The following is a 23,753-nucleotide window of genomic DNA, read 5'->3' as shown; positions in this document are numbered from 1 at the left end:
TAAGAGAGCTGTGTACAAACGTGGAGCTTCAAACATACACCGCTAGAAAGACTACAGCATTTTGAACACAAGTTTAAAATCGTTCGGTATATACTGTAGGTGGATTGCACACACACAGTTCAATACAAAATCAAGATATGAATTATAATACGTGTCAACAGTGCACCAAAACACGCCAGTACACTTGTATCACTCACGCTAACGTTCAATGTTTTCGTCGAATATTATAAAAAATCAACAGAAAGCCCGGCTCCATGGCTAAATGGTTAGCGTAAATTCAAGGAGTTCCGGGTTCGATTCGCCGTCAGGTTGGATTTTTAACCTTCATTTGTTAATAATTTCGATGGCTCGAAGGCTGGGTGTGTGTGTGTGTCGTCTTGATCATTAGAATTCATCACAGGTAGGGCCCCGTCCTCACAGACTCGCAGGTTACCAATAAGGCTTCAACTGGAAAGACCTGCATCAGGCCCTTCCAGAGGCCATACGCAAATACACTGACTGACAGAGCAAATGCAACACCAAGAAGGAGTGGTTCGAAAGGGATGAAAGTTGGGGAAAAACAGAGACGGCACGGACGAATAATTGATGTTTATTTCAAACCCATATGCAGGTTACACAATGCGCACGGCATCGACTCAGTAGGATGTAGGACCACCGCGAGCGGCGATGCACGCAGAAACACGTCGAGGTACAGAGTCAATAAGAGTGCGGATGGTGTCCTGAGGGATGGTTCTCCATTCTCTGTCAAACATTTGCCACAGTTGGTCGTCCGTACGAGGCTGGGGCAGAGTTTGCAAACGGCGTCCAATGAGATCCCACACGTGTTCGATTGGTGAGAGATCCGGAGAGTACGCTGGCCACGGAAGCATCTGTACACCTCGTAGAGCCTGTTGGGAGATGCGAGCAGTGTGTGGGTGTGCATTATCCTGCTGAAACAGAGCATTGGGCAGGCCCTGAAGGTACGGGAGTGCCACCGGCCGCAGCACATGCTGCACGTAGCGGTGGGCATTTAACGTGCCTTGAATACGCACTAGAGGTGACGTGGAATCATACACAATAGCGCCCCAAACCATGATGCCGCGTTGTCTAGCGGTAGGGCGCTCCACAGTTACTGCCGGATTTGACCTTTCTCCACGCCGACGCCACACTCGTCTGCGGTGACTATCACTGACAGAACAGAAGCGTGACTCATCGGAGAACACGACGTTCCGCCATTCCCTCATCCAAGTCGCTCTAGCCCGGCACCATGCCAGGCGTGCACGTCTATGCTGTGGAGTCAATGGTAGTCTTCTGAGCGGACGCCGGGAATGCAGGCCTCCTTCAACCAATCGACGGGAAATTGTTCTGGTCGATATTGGAACAGCCAGGGTGTCTTGCACATGCTGAAGAATGGCGGTTGACGTGGCGTGCGGGGCTGCCACCGCTTGGCGGCGGATGCGCCGATCCTCGCGTTTTGACGTCACTCGGGCTGCGCCTGGACCCCTCGCACGTGCCACATGTCCCTGCGCCAACCATCTTCGCCACAGGCGCTGCACCGTGGACACATCCCTATGGGTATCGGCTGCGATTTGACGAAGCGACCAACCTGCCCTTCTCAGCCCGATCACCATACCCTTCGTAAAGTCGTCTGTCTGCTGGAAATGCCTCCGTTGACGGCGGCCTGGCATTCTTAGCTATACACGTGTCCTGTGGCACACGACAACACGTTCTAAATGACTGTCGGCTGAGAAATCACGGTACGAAGTGGGCCATTCGCCTACGCCGTGTCCCATTTATCGTTCGCTACGTGCGCAGCACAGCGACGCATTTCACATCATGAGCATACGTCAGTGCTGCAATTGGCATAAAGTTCTGACCACTCCTTCTTGGTGTTGCATTTGCTCTGTCAGTCAGTGTATTATTATTATTATTATTATGAAAGATCGTTCGTTCAGTAAGGTAATTTAGAGTTAGTTCGATCTTATCCAATACTAGCAAGACACCCGTGCTTCGCTACGGCTTTAAAATGAAAGTTATTATTCAAAGATTTACATTTTAGAGAGTCCACTGTCAGCTGAGCCTGTAAAATACGCCCTCTGTTCGCACGTCAAGAAACGGCTTTGGGGAAATGATAAATTATATTCTGACCTAACATTCATTTGAACCCCACACGGAAGAATATGAATGCTTTAAACCCTACATCTAAGATTTAAAAGCGACCAATCCGTGAAACGTTGATTTTGTACGTTGAACAGTAATGGAGGGATTAATACTTTTTAAGGGGTGAATGATTTGAAATATTTATTAACATCTAGGGTATAGGAAAATACCATTCTTAAAAAAAATTCCTGCCCGAAACGGTTTCGGAAGAATGGATATTGTGTTTCTGAGAGTCAACTACCATTTATAACTCTGAGGGGAGAAATGTATTGAAGTATACGGTACATCACACGCAGGACATAAAAGAAGACCCTTCTCGTAAAATTACAACTTTGTACGCCAAACGGTTTTGGAGGGATGAATAATCTACCTTACGGAGCTAACCTCATTTGATATTTTAGTATTTAAACGTATAAATACATTTGATATTTCACACATAGGATTTAAAATATATACCACTATTTGGAATTTTGTCTTCGTACGTTAAACCGTTTCGGAGGAAGGTATTAATATATGTTTGTTTACAGTTCTCAACCCCCATTTAACTCTCTGATGGGTTAAATTTGTTTCAAACCTTCTGTTATTTAACACCTGGGATATCATTTGACATTTTAACTTCGTAATTCGAGCAATTATATATTAACGTATATATTTGTCATCATTCCTCATCACCCAGTCAAAACCCCTTAGCAGTTTATAGTTTTAAGTCCAATTCGTATTAGTGTCCTCATAAAGAGAATTCAACTCCTTTTACAAACCCTTAAGTTGATTCCCTTCTCCCCCACCCCAACAAAATGCATGTTTCTTTACTTTTAAAGGAGATTGCAAATACCAATTTTCACTTCCGTAACATCCTTCGTTTCTGAGATATAAGTATCCTCGTACAAAGAATTAAACTCATTTTTAAATTCATTTGCCAACCCTTAACTGGATTTTCCGAAAACAAAGGAATAGGTACGTGTTTCTTCCAAATACAGTTTTTCATGTCTGTAACATGTTCAGTTTATGAGATATAAATATCCTCATAAAAGTAATTCAACAGGTTTTCAGTCCTTTATACAACACCCGCTTAACGGAACTTTCCAAAAACAAAAAGCGTGTTTCTTTATTTTTAAAGAAGATTCCAAATAGCAATTTTCATGTCGGTTAACATCTTTAGTTTTTGAGATATAAGTATCCACATAAAAAGAATCCACCCCATTTTGAGGCCTCCCCCCCCCCCTACATCCGAAGGGTGTTTCTACCGAAAACAAATACGTGTTACTTTTATTTTTTAAAGAGATAAAATACCAATTTTCACGTCTGCAACGTGTAAATATTTTATATATACTGCATATATGCTCATCTTAAAAATTTAACCGCTTTAACAACTCCCCTTAAGTGGATTTTCAGAAAACAAACAATGCGTGTTCCTTTACTTTTATAGGAGATTCCAAACACCAATTTCCACGTCTTTAACATGGTAGTTTTTTAGATATACTCAATTTAATAACTCACCCCTTTGTCATTCCTGTTCACCACCCCTTAAGTAGATTTTCCAAAACAAAAAAGTATATGTTCCTTCAATTTTAAAGGAGATTCCAAATACCAATTTTCATTACTGTAACATATTCAGTTTTTAGATATAAGCATCCATATAAAAGGTATTCAACAATTTTTCTCACCCCCCCCTCCCTTAACGGGATTTTCCGAAAACAAAAAAGTGTTTATTTTTAAAGGAGATTCCAAATACTAATTTTGGAAGTATAGATACACTCATTTTAAAATGTCGCCTCCTTAGCGATGGAGTATCCGAAAATCCTCCCTTACTGAGGACAAGTTATTTTATAAATAAGATAGTTAGAACTTAAATTGTGGCAACACTGCTGTGGAGACGCTATGCAACGGAATATAATATTGTCGCTGATAGCGCACGTGGGTTACATACCCACCTTACCTCAGAGCAAATGGACTCGCCCTTCCCATATCACCTGCGTGCGCACAAGCGAGAGAAACACGGTCACTTGTGAGCTAGCGGTCTAACGTAACGTTGTCACTGTTTTCCAAACGGGAACAACGGATTTGGATCAAGATTGAATGCGCCAGATGTCGTACAGCACGACAGTGTCATCAAGGTCTTCAAGAGGCTTGCGGGGAATCAGCATTGCCTTACAGAACAGTGGCACGTTGGGTAAAAGCCTGCAACGACGGTCGAAAAACTGTAGCGGACATTCATCGGGCAGGTCGTCCTTACGAGTGAAGAAGAAGTGCATGCTCTTGCCGCGTTACTGTACAGTGATCGAAACCAAACTATTTGTGAGCTTTCACTTCAGAACTGTTGCAGTGATCCGACAGGCAGTAGTCCGCTCCATTCTCACCATCAACAGAACAGGCTATGCCAAAGGTATACTATGACTTCCACATCGCTGGCAACGGGTTATACACAACGCTGGTGACTACAATGAAAGACAGTAAAGGTTGCTAACATGTAACTCATTTGTATCTGGTGTAAATAAATAGTTGCCACAATTTAATTTCCAAGCTTCGTATATATATTAGCGCATTGCTCTGGACTTTAATATTTAATGTTGTTGAATCTTTACTCCTTTCACCGGGCGAGTTGGCCGTGCGGTTAGGAGCGCGCAGGTGTGAGCTCGCATCCAGGAGATAGTGGGTTGGAATCCCACTGTCGACAGCCCTGAAGATGGTTTTCTGTGGTTTCCCATTTTCACACCAGGCAAATGCTGGGGCTGTACCTTAATAAAGGCCACGGCCGCTTCCTTCCAATTCCTAGGCCTTCCCCATCCCATCGTCGCCAAAAGACATATCTGTGTCGGTGTGACGTAAAGCAAAATAGCAAAAAAAAAGAAACTAAAAAATTACTCCTTTCTGGTATTTGCATATCAACAGTAATTTGGAACTTCATTCCATACTTGTATTTGAATAGATTTTATATTAATTTGGCGCTTCACTACTCGGTGTGATGTAAGTGAGTGAGTGAGTGAGTGAGTGAGTGAGGGAGTGAGTGAGTGGCTACGCACAAACTTGGAAATGGTTATTTTTAACAGACTGACACAACTTTTGCTCCCATCAGTACAAAGTATGAATTTGCAGCATTCTTCAGGGAGGATTATTCCAAAGACCTCTGATAACCTCTGGGTTCTATGACCTGACAGGAAGATTTATTTATCCGTGGACTTTAAAAGGTCAAGTCCAGTACCAACTATACACGGTCGAGCAGGCACTGATGAGCATAGAAAATGGCATTGCTGCCATAGATATTCGAAATTACATCACCAGCATACAAAAAAAACTGATAACAGCTAAGTGCATAGCAGCCTGTTCAAATAGGATACAAACAAGCGATACAGGCTACGAGCACAATCGAGCTTATTCTCAAGCAGGCGGCAGAGTACCCCTCTTATAAGGATCCAGCAGAGGTCCCACTGCTACCACCAGTGCACCAACAGCCTTTTACCGACATATCTGCGTCTCTTACTGTGCAAGATGAGAGAATACTTCAGGACAACCAGGTATCAGAGCTGAATTCCCCACCTCCGTGAATCACACATAGTAACAACAGGACAATTATTCCTCCAAGACATATATCTACGCGCAGCTCCCCCCCCACACTCCCGGCAACCTACAGGCCCACAGCACCGAGCATACATTCCGCAGCATCTTCCATAATCCGTATTCCACTCAACCACATAACAGAATAGTACCATTTTCATCACAAGGAGAACAATTGATTCAGAAAATCATACAACTTTTTAAAAATAAGATCCGTGAATTCCGAGCTTTTACTCCAGGCGCTCTGCAGCACGATCTACTTCGACATATGCTCACAAGTCTCTTTAGATGACAAGCTGTACCTATACAATACACAACGTTAAGGACGTCTGTTATACTCGACCTTTTGTTCACACACTTCACCTGATAAGTATTGTTGCTAAATTTAGCGTTATCCTTTTGAGATGTTTTAAATTTATTTTTTCTGCAGTGTAATGACAGATCGTCCATTGCCGACAATGAATGTCTCGAGCATACTTTCTACGAACGAATCATCTCTATAGGAGACATGGCTCCTGCCAGTAAACGAGATACGCTTCCGCAACCACAGTTTATTTCGAACTGATCGTTTTGATGGTAAAGGGAGAGTAGCTCTACTTACCTACTCCTCTCTTGATTATCACTTCATAGCTCTGTCCTTCAACCTCTCACTTACGATCCAAGTGATTCTTGTCTAAAGGCCCCGTGCTTATAGCAATGTGCTGCTGTGGGTGGAAATTACTAGAACTACTTACGGGGACTTTCATCAACAGCTGACCATATGAAGCTAGAATATGTGTGATGTTTACACACATATATTCAATCATTTTACAGTGGCTCTCTATCACCGAATCCCTTTTGTATATTTTTGTCTAAAGACATTATTAGAATCTAAGACCACATTCCCTATGTGTTGATCCGGCCATGTTTGTGAAGTAGACAGCCGCCGTGATGGATCACACAGGCGTGAAGAGTAGAACCTTGTGTCCATGTACAGTCTCTATCCCAAGTTTTGTTTTGTTTTGTTTTGTTTTGTTTCGTATTTGACACAATATATGACACCTACGTTTGTTTCTTAGTGAATTTCTAATCTTCCCCTATTTACTCGATGAAACGACTAGTGGTTGGGTATAACGTGAAAGGGGAACCCAAATAAATAAATTAAGGAGGAGAATAAGTAGAAGAAGAATAATGTTACAATGCTGTCTTCAGATGATTATTTTTAATGTCATAACGTTCGGGCAGAACTATATGTTTGTTGTTGGCTGAATTAATAGATACTGTGATACAAAGGTTTTGTTCACGACCTTATGAAATGCCTTTAGAAAGACGATGGATCATAGCAGTAAATCGCAAGAAGTAATTCGGAATTTATACATCTTAATTAATACAAAATAACTCTTTACAAAAAGTATTTTAACCATTTTAAAAATAGGTTAAAATTACAAACAAATAACTATAGCAATGTTATATTTGCAAAGCAAACTGCAGTAGACTATCTTTCTAGAGCACACACATCATAATAGATGTGCATTGCATTGTATTGAAATAGCCTTAACTATAGCCAGTAGAATAAAAATAATAGTATACCGTACTTTACTACAGAACGAAGTGTGAAATTTTATAGTATTCCGTTACAAATTAACGAAATGGATTTGGAAAGGAAGTAGACAAAGATAATTAAACAAATAGAGCTTTATTACGCAATATCAGTAACTCACAGAAATACCGCATTTTACATCCGTAAATTCACGTCCTCGTCCCGAAGTGCTGCATTTCTTTTCAAGCACACCCCTAATGCAAATGAGTTGCATGCACCCTTTTAAACACCAGTTTCTGGCAGTGTCAGGATTCATGCCCGTGTCACCGGGAAAGGCAGTTGGTCGCGCCAACCGTTGTATTACAGAAGTGGACTTGATCATATTATAAATACGGACACACAATATAAATAATTACTTATTTGCAACTTTAAGTGGTTCTGAACGTTTCTTCTCATGCATAATTTTTGATTGTGTACATGCGCTTTCAATATCAGGAATTTCAGAAGGTCCAACCTCAAGCCTGAGCCTCAATATCAGAAAAAGTTCCTCTACTCTCTTCTCCCTGTTGTAGTTCCCTTTCCCTACGTTTGAAGTGCGAGGTCGAGACCATTCGCACGGTCGATCAGTACGCGAGGTCTCATGTTCTGAGCAAAAGGCATAAACAACAGCTGAAATATGCATATATTTCATGGAAACAATTATTCGCCTTCATGAAATAATAACGATTGTTACCAAGGCCTTCCTTAGCAATAATGGTTATGTTTGAAATTAATTAAAATTAAAACTTAAAATTAATCGCCTGCCTAGCAGCATTAACCTACGCTAACATGATATCGTAATAGAAATAGACAAAGTATATTTTTGTGAAGACAGCATTGTTGAATGTGTATATTAACACTTCGTTACGACCACTACTAATACATCAATTACTACGTTGCCTCTATCGTGAAATGGTAGGATAACTAGTGAACCAATGTTTCATTCTGATCACATTTGCAGTTATTTCTCTGTTGCTGCGAACTGTTTTTCTTATAAATTTATTACACGACCAATCACTTTCTGCAAGTTTGAAATAATGTGGCCAATTGTTGTTGCATAAAACATTCTGAAATCCCACTGTTATGATTTAGTCGGCTATGGCAGCACGCGGTGAGACGACAGCGGATATGTGCGCTGTGAAACGCATTCACTTACAATGTTCGCCACTCGCAGCGCAGCGGTGCATTTCTTCCATTAGCGCACGGAGCCTATATACGTCATCCAAACGTTTAAATTCTGGCTAATAAGCCTCATTGTTAGATATTTCGGCAGTGTCATTGGAGAAGAAGTAATTAATTAAGAAATTTGGGAAATATTCGATGAAGCTAACTTCCCAGGGTGGAAATGTATTTAATTATGCTCCGAGAGAAGTTAGCATCCTTCCTAGCAGAGTGGAATTTCACGTATCATGGACATACGGTGAAAATACGCGGGGACCATCGTACACGGAATTAATTAACTACGCCTGTGAAATAAGCAGGAGAAATCAGCGAAAACACAATTGTGATTGGAAAAATAGCCGAAAACTCTGGGGTGAGTCTCAAAGGAAATAGGTCCAGCGGTCATCAGATGGAACAACTGAAAAATAATAGATAATGTAACGTACCGCGTCTCTAGAGAATGCACAAATACCCCTTCATCCATCGAGAGAGGCAGCCAGCATTCATTTGTCCGACAAGGCGAACATACGTCAAGTGACATCAACAGGACTTCCCGAAGTTAAAGTGTGGGAGATAGACTGGGAAAGCTCAAAAGCCAGTTGGCTTGAGAGACGAAAATTTTACATAGTCGTAATGAGGAGTGAAGGTAACTTTGATACTGAAATGTTGTATTTATGACATCCATCCTGGTATGTGGGAATATCACGGGAAATTATTTGTAGGATTCATGAACTTCTGCGTAGAAAGACAGTAAAGTCACAGATAGCTCTTTTGAATTATTGCGGATAAGGTTATTTTGGTGGCATCATTTGTCTCACGGCCATTCACATCTGTGGAACACCTGGTGCAGAGGAGGAGGAAATTTTCCATAAACTGCATCAGTTGAATACTCGACACGAGGTGGTGTATTAAATTTTTGTGTATAGGTGTATAATACAATTTCTCATTGGGTTAATTACTTCAAGAAAATTAATGTGTGTTGCCTCAAGAGGAGGAGTGAAGAATCAATGTGGAGATAAGGTAGTATTCAAGCGAAGGATGCCCTCTACCAGTATGATATGCTAAATTCAGAGGTTGCTGGCTAGCGAGATGTAGCTAGGATAACGCCACGTCAAGCGTCACAATTTCAGGTCTGTCTAATTCAAATAATATGTTTTTGTAGTTAGAGATGTAAATGCCTGACCCTTAAAATTAAGTAATAAATCATAACACCGCGTTTTATATATGGCGTGTGTTGAATTAAGTATGTTGCGATGACGATGATGTGTCTTGCCGGTATTGCGTTGTAGAAGCGAACTGTCTACTCTTTATGTCAGCTCGCGAGACTGTAAACTGTGTTTAAATTTCTTTAAAAAATGTGAAGTTAAATATTACAAATAAGTGAAATAGTGTTCGTGCCGGTTAAAGTTATAATAACGATAGCGATAAAAATAACCATTATAAGTGGGATAAATTCAAGTATCAACGTATCAATAATAATAATCATATTAATATTCACGTCAGGATTAAATTGAGGTAATAATAATAATAATAATAATAATAATAATAATAATAATAATAATAATAATAATAATAATAATAATAATAATAATAATAATAATAATGCGTTCAGCAGTTAGGTAAGCGAGATTTGCAGTTTATATCGAAATCCAGTGAAGCATGATAAAGTTTGGCATTTCTAAAAATTTAAGTTTTGTGACACCATGTACTTGTGATTTAGAAATTCACTGCATGTTATTTTGCTCCTGAGGTCGGAAAAAATTTCGAGAAGTTAATTGTGTGATCATTGCCCCTTCAGTGACGCCTAGGCCATCTATAACTGCTGATGGCGGAGCTGATGAGGATCCAACCATCCTTCGGGCTGAGGACCAAACATATAAAGTTGTTTGGTTATCGGATCGCTTGTACTTACAGGTTTTCAAGCAAGAAGAAAATAGATTGTAATTGAAATCAAATATTATGAGAATAATTAGGAAGAAGTTAAAGGCAGAGTAAGCCTATATTTTATGAGTGATATGTAATAAGCAGAATTCCAAGGATAAGAGGCCCTGTAGTTCGATGGAGAAGAATTTTTGTGACATGGTGAATACGTTGATGTGTAATATATCTGAGACAGGCTGCATAAAAAGAGCGATGTCCTGTAGCGATCCAGCACGATTGAAAAATGTGAGGGTTGTCAAATCCGAGTAAGTGCGTTATAAAGCACATTTCTTTAATACAAATTAATATTCTCTCATGATTATGATTTTATGTAAGACTATGGGAAACGGCAGTTTAGTCAATGAGAAAATTCAATTTTACATCAGCGAAGTGCATTTGGTGATAGCCGACCTCACGAACAAAATACATTCTTACACACGGTCAAGATAAGACTTTCTCATTGTTAACTGAATTTTATTCTACATGTGTATATCTTTACGAGACGAAAACGTCGCCAATTGGAAACATTGCGGGTGAGAGAATGAATTTTAATACATTGAGAGTTAAGCCTGCGTATGTTGATGAGAAGTTACTTCACTGGACAGTTCACGATGATACATATTTGGAGTGTTGACAATGCAGGTCATTTGGAGCTTCATGCTCGAGTTATGGCGTAAATACCGTGATGGTTGTGATTATTGTTTTCAGTGATATTACGTAATATCAAACGAGCTTTGAATTTACTTTTATTTAGCGAACTTCGCCGCATGTGTCTAAATTGCTCTGCGTAATAGATTAAGGTATTTAAACCCGTTGTTTAATTTCAATTTCACGCTTTATCGTAGGAAATAGACATAGTAACATTACCAGATTCGAGTTAATTTCTGTAGCGAATTATACTTCATGTGTTAGAATTTTAACGAGAATCAGATTTAAATATCCGGACATTGTGTTAAAGTTTCGATCACCGGGCGAGTTGGCCGTGCGCGCAGAGGCGCGCGGCTGTGAGCTTTCATCCGGGAGATAGTAGGTTCGAATCCCACTATCGGCAGCCTGAAAATGGTTTTACGTGGTTTCCCATTTTCACACCATGCAAATGCTAGGGCTGTACCTTAATTGAGGCCACGGCCGCTTCCTTCCAACTCCTACAGCTTTCTAGTTCCTCAACTGATTCTTCCAAAGTGATTTCCTCATTTGTAACAAATTCGTAAAATATTTGTATAGCATTCACAAGTTCCACCCACACCTACAAACTCTTTCTCTTCCACTTATTTCTTAAATGCTCGCCGGCAGGTGCACTTAAAGCCTGGGAGTACAGCACCTTAGCAAAACCCTACTCTAGACTAATTCTTCAACTGTATATTAATGTAATTTTATTAGTATTATCATTATTATTATTATTATTATTATTATTATTATTATTATTATTATTATTATGATTATTATTATTATTATCATCATTTATTTATTTGTCTATTGAAATGTTGAAATATATGCTATGTGTATGTAATTACACTAGCCAACATGATTTTGCGGTAACATAGAAAATATGTAATTCTTATGGAAATCGCTGCCCTGATTCCGAAAATGATGCTATTTTTTTCCTATCACGCCTAGTTTTGACGCAATTCGGTGTTTTATTATCTGCATGAATTCGTAAGATATAATGTTGAGAGATGTTCTCGAGCAACTTTTTTTAGAATACAATTATGAGATTCGATTTGTTATTGTTTGCATTACAATCTGACGATGAAGAAATAGATTTCGAGCCACATCAATATGACACACCTTCAAACAAATTCACGCAATACGAATTGAATGATCAGATAAGGGACTTAGAGCTAACCAAAGAAAAATGTGAACTGCTTGGTTCATGATTGTGCGAAAAGAATATGTTGGCACACGGTGTTACATTTTCCTGGTACCGAAATCGTGACAAAGAATTCCGAAAGTATTACACTCAAGAAGTTGAACTTGTATTTTGTACGGATGTTCCAAATTTTCTACATGAATTAGGAGAGAAAGACTATGATCATAGTAACTGGCTATTTTTTATTGACTCTTCCAAAAGAAGTTTAAAGACTATTTTGATTTATAATACAAATGTTCTGGCATCCGTACCCCTTGCACACTCCACAATAATGTCTGAAACGTACGAGACCTTAAAGTTGGTGCTTGAAAATATTAAATATCATGAGCATGGGTGTCAAATTTGCGGTGATTTGAAGATCATTCGATTGTTGCTGGGACAACAAAAAGGCTATACAAAATTTCCCTGTTTCCTATGCGAATGGGTTAGCAGGACACGGGATAAACATTGGGATACGGTGAACTGGCCATAAAGCAAACAACTACAACCAGGATCCAAAAATATCTTGAATGTAAGTCTTATTGACCGTGAAAAAATTCTACTTCCACCCTTGCACATCAAATTAGGATTGATGAAACAGTATGTCACGGCATTAGATAAAAGTAGCCTATGCTTCCAATATTTATCCTCTGAATTTCCCTCATTATCAGATGCAAAAATCAAAGAAGGTGTATTTGATGACCACAGATTCGTAAACTGGTGAAGGGTAAAAAATTCACAGATACAATGATCAAAATTGAGAAAGAGGCATGGAACGCATTCAAAGATGTAGTGACTAAATTCCATGGCAACATTAAGGACCCTCAATACATTGTAAGGAAAATGTTGGTAAAGTTTAAGGAACTCGGTTGCAATGTGAGCCTTAAGCTTCATTTCTTAGCTTCGCATCTGGATTATTTCCCTCCAAAATAGCAGTGAAGAACAAATGAAAGTTTTCATCAGGGGCTCAGAGATGCAGAACGACGCTATCAGGGACGTTGGGATGTGAATATGATGGCCGATTACTGTTGGTCGATTGCACGAGACTACCCTTCTAGAGATCATTCAAGAACTTCACAAACCCGGAAAATTCCACAGAAAACGGAAAAAGACGGATGTGTGAATCTAACTTGCACATAATGTAAGTAACAAAACTACGTATGTTTAACCATGTAATTTTTATTCAAGGTACGGTTATATTAATTTAAAAGCAACTGTACGGCCGAAACTAAATAGGCGCTTTATGCTTCAGTTTCACGAATTTGAGTATACATTAAAAATATAATACAAACCATTTACTTGCTTGCAAAGCAGCATTTATGTGTATTTAATGCATGCAAAATATGATTACGTTTTGCAAGCTGAAATTTACATTAATATATCAAATTTAATCAATACTAAGTATCAACAATTTTACGTAAGAACAAAATAACACTTTGTAAAATTGCCACTAAACCAGACGTGATACGCCAAAACTAATTTTTTTTCTCGAGTTCTGCGTTAATAAATACATAAAACCCACCTACTTTCGTTTTTACCGCACAAACAGAGTTTTTTTGCAGGCTAGTGTTATCTGTGTGTGTCTGTCAGTGTGTGTGCGTGCTATCAGTGTTTGTTCCAGGAATGTGTCCACCTACCCTTTAAACATGTCAGCAGCTGGTATCCTTGAAAATACTCTTACGGTAGATGAGGCATTCCTGAATGTCATTGATCCAAGTATATTTGAAGACGAAAATAACCCTCGTGTACCTTCACCAACTGCACCCAACCCTCAGCCTACTGAACTGCTATTGAAACAATCTCTGTCTCAGTTCTCGCGAAGTCGACAGTGTTGCCATATCAATTCTGTCTCACTCCCCAGTCACATACATGAAGTTCCTTCGATAATATCAACGTGTAACATGCATATTATGTGTAATACTGAAACCTGGTTATCCGATAAAATTAGCTCTACCCTTGTAAATCTAGAAGGATATACTCTCTATCGGCATGATCGCACTGTCAGACGCGGTGGTGGTGTAGCAGTATATTGTAGAGATGACATTAAATGTAGAATAATTATCAAATCATCACCTGGCATCACTCCACATACGGAATATATGTTTGTTGAGACCATAATTGACCGTCAAAAAGTATTGATAGGAGTTGTCTATAAACCACCGAATGCTACTAATATCTCTGACCTTGAATCTGACCTTCTCAAACTAGTACCAACCTACGAGCATAAACTAATTCTTGGTGACTTTAACTCAAATATCTTAGGCCCGACTGGTAAATCGGAACGAATCAGCAACCTACATACCTCCGTCGACATGACGATCTTACCGCTAGATGAAATTAATCATGTCCATACACTTAGATATACAAGCCATACTGGAATTGACCTCCTGATTACAAATAACCCGCCTAAAGTTCTTAAGTTCGGTAATTTCCTGTACCTGGCATCTCTCAACTAATGGCTTAATTTACCTGTGCTACTCTCTACGTGTACCAAAATACAAAGCTAAATACATTAGTTATAGGGATCTGAAAAATATCGATCTACAACAACTCCAAAATGATGCGTACAGTTTACCTCGGGAATATATAAAGCACTTGCAGGACACAGACATGAAAGTGAGAAGATTTAACTCTCTACTCATAGGACTAAATGACAAGCATGCTCCAGTTAGGCAAGCTAGAGTCACTCGCTCGCCTGCACCTTGGTTAACAAGCGATATAAAAGCAACAATAGCTCGCCGTGACGCAATGTTCCGCCGATACAAGGAAACAAATAATGAACTAGATTTTGAACAGTATCGTCTTTTACGTAACAGAACAAAGCAATTAATTCGCAATAGCAAATCTAATCACATTAAAAATGTAACAAGGAACTCAAATGCACGTGAAACCTGGAACGAACTTCGAGCTATGAGAGTTGGAAAATACAAAGAGCCACATATGCCAACTATATCTCTCAATACACTTAAGTCTCACTTCGTAACTAACGCAATAAAGGAATCTAAACCTCAAAATCATATCAATCTAAATAAAAGAATCAGTGACCCTACAGAAAACGAAAATAATTTTACTTTTCACACTGTCAGTGTAAATGATGTAAAGCGTATTTTTAATTCAGTTAAGTCACAAGCTAAAGGAGCAGATAACATCCCAATAGGCTTTATAGAAAACATTATTGGCGCGGTCCTACCAATTATTACCCACACTGTAAACCACTGTCTCACCACAGGGACGTTTCCAACTGCATGGAAGGATGCTCTAGTAACCCCAATATTAAAGGATACCAATACCAAAGCAAATGCGCCACCTAATTACCGGCCTATTTCGATTCTTCCCCCTCTCTCGAAAGTTCCTGAACGAGTTGTCCACGAGCAGCTAGTAGAATTCTTAACCAGACATTCTCTTTTTGACCAATTGCAATCCGGCTTCAGGAAGGGACACAGTACTACGACTGTACTTCTTCGGGTAACAGATGACATAAGACTAGAAATGGACAAACGGCAGGTGACGATACTGACACTCCTTGACTTTAGTAGTGCGTTCGACACAGTAAATATAGGCATACTATTATCCAAGCTACACTCTCTGCATATCGGCCCGATAGCCCTTATTTTTTTAAGTTGTACCTTACAAATTGTCGCCAGTGCGTAGTGGTAAACAATCAAAGATCCCAATGGGCTGTAAAATCATACGGTGTCCCTCAAGGGTCTGTTCTAGGGCCCTTACTGTTCGTCTTGCATATTAATGACATATCTTCTACACTTCAGTATTGTAACTACTACTTATATGCTGATGATATGCAGATATACAAACACACCACTACAAACAATTTACATGAAACAGTTCAGCATATTAATTCGGATATTACCGGGCGAGTTGGCCGTGCGCGTAGAGGCGCGCGGCTGTGAGCTTGCATCCGGGAGATAGTAGGTTCGAATCCCACTATCGGCAGCCCTGACGATGGTTTTCCGTGGTTTCCCATTTTCACACCAGGCAAATGCTGGGGCTGTACCTTAATTAAGGCCACGGCCGCTTCCTTTCAACTCCTAGGCCTTTCCTATCCCATCGTCGCCATAAGACCTATCTGTGTCGGTGCGACGTAAAGCCCCTAGCAAAAAAAATCGGATATTGAAAGGCTTACCGCCTATGCTAAAACAACCACTTACTCCTAAATCCTCGTAAAACACAAAGTATTATCATAGGAAACTCTACATTATTACATGTAATGAGAAATATCAATCCACCTCCAATCATAATCAATGACATTGCTGTACCGTACCTTAAAAACGTAACTAATCTTGGAATCTCTATCAGTGAGAATCTAACCTGGAATGAACACGTAACAAATGCATGTAGAAAGGTTCATGCAGCTCTATATCCCCTGAAACGTCACAAGAATTCTTTTCCTAAAAAACTTAAATTAATATTAATCCAAGCACTATTATTCCCAATTTTATACTACTGTGATACGGTACTAGTCAATCTAAATGCTGAATAAGCTTTGAGACTTCAGCGAGCACAAAACTCATGCATATGATATGCCTTCCAACTGCGACATCACGGTCATGTTACGCCATATTTCAAAACATTGGGATGGCTACCCATAAATGAATGAAGGAATTTTCACCTAATGACACTTGTTTACCAAATGCTCTCGACGAACACTCCTGCTTACCTCTCTTTAATTTTCGTTTCCTTTCCTCATTCCATGAAATTAGTACACGTTCTGGTTCCCTACTTGAAATTCCACTAAGTCGAACGAATTCCCACAATTATTCCTTTTTAGTTACTGCATCGAGACTCTGGAATACACTCCCAATGGACATTCGGCATCTTACTTTGTCTCATAAATTCAAATCTGCCAGCCGAAAGTTTTTCCTGGGAACATAAAACTGAGTTGTGTGTCATTGTGTGTATGTTGTATGAATGGGTTTCTTCATTTATTATTATTATTATTATTATTATTATTATTATTATTATTATTATTATTATTATTATTATTATTATTATCATTAGTAGTAGTAGTAGTAGTATTGTCACATTAATTGTTGTACTGATATGTAGGCCTAACTTAATCTTAGAATTATCTGTCCGTAGTATTATTTCTTTTTAGAATATCTAAGTCCTACTTTTATGTTTACATTCTTAAATTTTATTGTTTATGGTAATTAAGTGTAAGAGAGGCCGTGAGCCCTAACTTCGCCACAAATGTAAGTCAGAAATAAATAAATAAATAAATAAATAAATAAATAAATAAATAAATAAATAAATAAATAAATAAATAAATAAATAAATAAATAAATAAATAAATAAATAAAATAAGTTTTTGTGAACACTGCTGACTCCCTCTTGCCAGAATTCTTGATTTCTCCCAAAATATCATGCACTCACAAACCACAAGATTAGCACTTATATTGAAAGTTAATTTTACGTTATTACGTTTTATGTTATAAAATAAAACTTCAAGCACTTGTCTATTTAATGGCAATTTCTGTCCAGTTACTTGTTTTTTGTATCTCTTATTAAAAACACACGTACCCAGGCACTGCGTAATTTATGTGACATTACGTTAGACCAGCCCTCCAAGAATAAACAATTTTTTCACCCGTTTTACCCATTTTCCGTTTCATCTAAATCTCTATTTTATTCGTATGTCCTTGTCTATCTTTCGTTGCATTTTATTTTATTTATTTGTTATACTGCATTCCTCCCGGCATCGTCTTTGATTAGCACGATGACCTTGTTCTCTCTATTTCACAACACGCGGACCTACTGGGGTCATCTCATTCTTCACTCGGAAGGCTAGCGCCCAGCAAGCCATTTGGTGTGGAACAGAGTATCATTTCCAATAAACCAACGATCAGGTACTTCCAAGTCCAAACCGTCTTTGTTAGAGAAAGTCGTACACAGACATGTTTCTCTTCTGAAAAAGCGGAGCAAAATCTCCGCGAAACGTAAACAATATACATATCTAACTTATTACAGTATACAGGAAGCACGATGAAGAGGGTAATATTTCCTTGCAATAGAAAAGAAGCAGTGAAATATGTAAAGCTAATCGTTTAAGGTTCCTTATAAAATCTTGTAGTCGTAAGTCTCGAAACCTACACATTTCCATGCAGTTCAATCCCTCTAAGACGTAAATTTCCGTTTTGAAAATACGTCATGAGTGAACGGGCATTCGCACTTGGTAAGTCGGTCGGTCGGTGAGTTGTCACACCAAATAGTGGCATATAGGTAACAAAGGAAAACTTAGTGTTCTTGTGATATGAGTGCGTTAAATGAAGGGATGAATTCTTGTTCCCTGTGATACATCCATTTTCCCGAAACCTCCATATCATTATCGGTTTGAGAATAAATTATTAACAAATCTCCCCATTTCGGCGAATATTTCTTTCTTTGTAACAGTCTTTTAGCCGGCCTCGTGGTGTAGGGGTAGCGTGCCTGCCTCTTACTCAGATGCCCCGGGTTCGATTCCAGGCCAGGTAAGGGATTTTTACCTTGACCTGTGGGCTGGTTCGAGGTCCACCCAGCCTACGTGATTAGAATAGATGAGGGTGATGCTCGTTGTTTTAATGGGCCTAACATCGCAGGTCATCGGCCCCCACGTGATTAGAATTGAGGAGCTGTCTGACTGTGAGATAGCGGCGCCGGTTTAGAAAGCCAAAAATAACGGCCGAGAGGATTCGTCGTTCTGACCACACGACACCTCTTAATCTGCAGGCCTTCGGGCTGAGCAGCGGTCGCTTAGTAGACCAAGGCCCTTCAAGGGCTGTAGTGCCATGGGGTTTGGTTTGGTCTTTTAAAATACCAGTGAGAATGACACCTTGAACTGATAATACCAACGCCAAAAACGTTTCATCGATTAATCTCTTAGACTCGAATGAAAACATTTGTGGCCTCCAAATTTACGGAACTGAGTAGTTCAAGTGACGATAGCATTCAAAACATTTATTGTTTCTTTGTTTACATTTGCTTAGCATCGCTCCGACACAGATAGTTCTTATGGCAACGACGGGACAGGAAAGGACTGGGATTGGGAAGGAAGCGGCCGTGGCCTTAATTAACTTACAGCCTGGTGTGAAAGTAGGAAACCGTGGAAAAACCCTCTTCAGGGCTGCCGGCAGGGGGTTCTAATCCACTCTCTCCCAAATGCAAGTGAAATTACTGACCATTGCAATGAGTTAGTAATGAAAGTTTCTGTCACTTTTCCTCTACCACTTTTCCCACAAACGTGGGCTCGCGGATGTGAATCGTATCCCACATATGGATCTGGCCTGGTTTAACGGCCAGATACGCTTCCTGACGTCAACGCTACACGGATGGATATGTTCACTATTACGTTTTTCTGTGGTGCTTAGCAGTGAAATGTGTTGTGTGAATATACAGAGAAATGTGTTGGGGACGAACAGAAATACCCATTACCCAAGCATTAGGAATTAACCATACAGAGTTAAAATCTCCGGCCCGGTCAGCAATCGAACTCGGGGCCCACTGAATATCTCTCTTAATGACCATAATTTATGCCTGCCTGCACAGAGTAACGGTTAGTATTATTAGGTGCGGTCCTCGAGGACCCAGATTCAAGTCCCGTTACTGCCAGAAATTTAATAATGGCAGGAGGGCTGGTATGTTGTTAAAATGGTACAGGGGCCGATGACCTTCGATGTTAGGCCCCTTAAATCAACAAGCAAAATGGTACATGCAGATGACCTCCATTGGGGGCGTGCCTGAAAAGAGCTGCACCGCCTCAGGACGAGAACACGAGTTTAATTACTTACCATAATTTACAACCCCGATACAGGAGTACTTGCCCTCTTCAATAATCACATTCCTTATTTGATCACACAATCCAGTGCAATCTGAAGCAACGTAACGGGTTACTCCAATTTACAGTCGAATGCTAAGGACTGGCGGGACGCACTAGGAATCTCAGACGGTAGAGTGCTGGACTTCTAAACTCAAGTTGGTGGGTTTGATAATGGCTTAGTCCGCTGGTACTAGGAGGTGCTCAAACTCGCCAGCCTCGTGTCAGTAGATTAAGTGGCATGCAAAGAACTCCTTCGGGAAAACATTCTGGCATATCAATGTCTCCGGAAACCGTAGAAGTGGTCGATGGGAATAAAAAACCAATAGGATTATTATTATTATTTTATTATCACTGTCAGCAGCCCTGACGATGGTTTTCCGTGGTATCCAGGCAAATGCTGAGGCTGTACCATAATTAAAGCCAAGGTCGCTCCCTTCCCGCGCCTAGTCCCTTCCTATCCCGTCGTGGCCAAAAGACCTAACTGTATCAGTGCGATGTAAAGCAAAAGAAAGTAAATTATTATTATTATTATTATTATTATTATTATTATTATTATTAAAAAATTAATTTCCCAGAAGTAAAATATAATTTAATTTCATCGATAGTAAATGTTAAAAGCATTTCTGTTCCTTAGGCTTTTTTCAATTGTGTAATTACCAGCGTTTCGCCCCAGTGTAGCAGTGGGCTCATCAGATGGATGGATTACGCTGGCGCTAGTGCGCCGTTGAGACACCACTGCAAGCCTCTTATGGAGGACAACGCAGTGACGGTGCACTAGGGGAAGCACGGCCTCCACTTGTGCTCAGTGTATGAACTGCCCAGGGCATGTCTGTGAAAATATGTCTTTGATTTTCAGCCGTGATTTTACTGCGGGACGTAGCAATTTTTGTGTCAGGGAGTGTTCATAGAACCGATAATTCATCTCGGAACCCAGGTTAATATCTTTGTTACTTCAACTGAAACTCGTCCTGGAAATAGTGGAATCTCGGCAAGTTTTCCCCTTAGGTTTTAATTCTAACAATGCTCGAAATCCGAAATTGAAAATCACGTTTCGCTACTTGTTACTACTTAATACTTCATCCCCTGATCATACACGTGGCTGGAGGCACGTTAAGCATTGATTTACTTGACTTCCGATTCCCCATTCAGATACTAATAACCAATAAATCTTGGCAAAAAGCTCGGCTTTTTTGTTGTTAGACTCGTTGACATAAAAAGGCTTTCATCCTGATGTAATATTTACTTATTTTATTAAACATTTCCAAATATGCTTGCTTTGTTTAAAGCAACTGATGTGATCGTGTTTCTATTATCTGGTTGTAAAATTAGAGCTGTAGTTTGCTTGTGTGTTGGACGATACTTTTGATTTATTCATCGCTCTTTCGACTGTCTACATGCAAACAGAAACTGCTCCCTCGGAAAGAGCCATATGTAAACAGTAGTTACAGGGTTGGCTGGGTTTCCATGAGGGAGAACAATATCGGAGTAGGCCTATTTGGGTAAAAGTGAAGTGGTTTTCCTATCAAAATGAACTGCAACAGAACATTAAGGAGAGGGATGATTGTGTACAGATAAGCGACAATGACTATGCAACGCTTTTATCAAAGAATTGTTAATGACTCGCAGTAATGAAGTCCCATTGCTAATGGTTACGTATTTGCAGGAAATTGACCAAACACCTTAGCAACATGTAACACGTGTTCTGTAGACCAATAAAGAAGTAATGACAGCTTATTCTCAGTGCGAAGAACTCCTTAATAGTAAAGGTAATCAGAATTTCGTACTGAAACAGTACAATGCCTAATGCTCGAGTGGGCGTAATGGCTGAAACACCACAGCGGGCTTCTAGACATGGGTCAAATTCCGACCAAGGCAATTGGTTCTTTTGAAATTAAAGTATGCGTAAAATGGAGGTCCTGTGGGTAATATCACAATATCAACAGCCCGTTGTCCGACTCGTTGGCTGAATGGTCAGCGTACTGACCTTCGGTTCAGAAGGTCCCGGGTTCGATTCCCAGCCGGGTCGGGGATTTTAATCGCTTCTCATCAATTCTTCTGGCTCGGAGACTGGGGTTTGTATCCGTCCCAACACTCTCCTCTTCATATTCACACAACACACTGCACTACGTACCACCACAGAAACACGCAATAGTGATTATATCCCTCCATATAGGGTTGGCGTCAGGAAGGGAATCCGGTCGTAAAACAGGGCCAAACCCACATGTGCAACGCATTTCGCACCCGGGACCCCACAGGTGTAGGAAAATAAAGAAAGAAAGACTCTAGTCAAGTCTCTTACCGTTGCAGCTAGAAATAGGGAGATTATCAATGCAAATATCGAAAGGATATAACATTTTGAGCTAAATTCTATTCATACTGAAAATATTCGTACTGTACCTTACGACTTTTATATTACAGTTAGTTAACTTTACTGCTTAAGATAACTCCAACCAAAAATAATCAACGTGGATACATTCACACAACTCAAAGGCATTTCAGTTGATGGTAGCGGTTATTATTGTTTTAAGAGGAAGAGCAACTAGTTAAGAAGACATTTGAGGTTCAGTTCCACGATGGTATGTTTTAATGACACTAAAGCAAAATGATGTCAGCAACAACCTCCCATTGTCTTTCGACCAATTCTACATTTATACGGAGCGTGGGTAGCAAACATGACCGAATTTCGAAACCTCCGTCGTGGGAGGTCGCCGAAACGAGATTTTTGTAGAATCTCAACTCGGAGAGTTTGTTACCTGAAATTTGTCAAAATTTGACTATATCCTCTGAAGTAGGAAAAATCTCAAGAGTTATTTTCTTTCTAATTTTTTGTTATTACACCGTGTGATGTGCAAGCTGCGATTCTCAGAGACATCGTGTGTGACACAAAACACAAATACACTGGAAGTTATTGATCTCAGTTCACGGTTTAGTTTTGAAGATTAACTGGCGCAGTGTGCATGTATGTACTGTCCGACAGTACACACAAAATTGGACGTAACATTGATGGGTGGTGAGAAGAAGAGGTCTAAATACATTTTATTAAAGCACACCTACGCTCATGGAGGCGTTAAAGATACACAAGACTTATCCATTTTTTTATGTTCTGCTGCTCTCATTTCACCCGGTTCACCCGGAAGGACGTGGGTTCGTATCCCGGTTAGGAAGTCGTAAAATTTAGGAAAAGAGATTTCCACTTCCGGAGGGGCATATGGCCCTGAGGTTCACTCAGCCTACACCAAAAATGGGTAACAGGTTAATTCCTGGGGGCAAAGGCGGGCGGGCGTAGAGCTAACCCCTCTACCCCATCACGTGCCGAGGTTAACAATGGTGGAAGCCTTTACCTTCCACTCCTCCAAGGGCCTTCATGGCCTGTACGGAGGTGACTTTGCTTTGCTTTGCTTTGCTTTGCTCTCATTTTAGTTAAAGACCAATAATTGAATTCATTACCACGTTCGTTGTTTTTGTGAATGCTGTTTCAAAGCTGTGTTTATGAAATGCAACGGCAAACAAGTAACTGTGTTGAACTCTTACATACCAGGCGAGTTGGCCATGCGGTTAGGGGTGCACAGCTGTGAGTTTGCATCCGGAAAACAGTGGGTTCGAAACCCACTGTTGGCAACACTGAACATGGGTTTCCATGGTTTCCCATTTTCACACCAGACATGTGCTGGGGCTGTACCTTAATTCAGGCTGCGGCCGCTTCCTTCCCATTCCTAGACCAGTCCTGTTCCATCGTCGCCATAAGACCTATCTGTGTTTTTGCA

General features: G+C 40.0%; 1 protein-coding gene across 3 annotated transcripts in view; it reads right to left on the bottom strand.

The window, feature by feature from the left end:
• The window catches only part of LOC136863066 (uncharacterized), a 2,241,269-nt gene that overhangs the window by 1,380,889 nt on the left and 836,627 nt on the right, over window positions 1-23,753 (bottom strand). The window contains exon 1 of one of the 3 annotated variants that reach the window (XM_068225847.1): window positions 6,293-6,312. The exons of the other annotated variants lie outside the window; for them this stretch is intronic. The gene's annotated coding sequence lies outside the window, so the exon portion shown is untranslated. Of the gene's footprint in view, window positions 1-6,292; window positions 6,313-23,753 lie in introns of those variants that run through there. 3 annotated transcript variants of the gene reach the window in all.

Source organism: Anabrus simplex, chromosome 2 (assembly GCF_040414725.1).
Source record: "Anabrus simplex isolate iqAnaSimp1 chromosome 2, ASM4041472v1, whole genome shotgun sequence".
Lineage (NCBI taxonomy): Eukaryota > Metazoa > Arthropoda > Insecta > Orthoptera > Tettigoniidae > Anabrus > Anabrus simplex.
The sequence above is the reverse complement of the archived record's forward strand: the minus strand, read 5'-3'. Positions and strand labels throughout refer to the sequence as shown.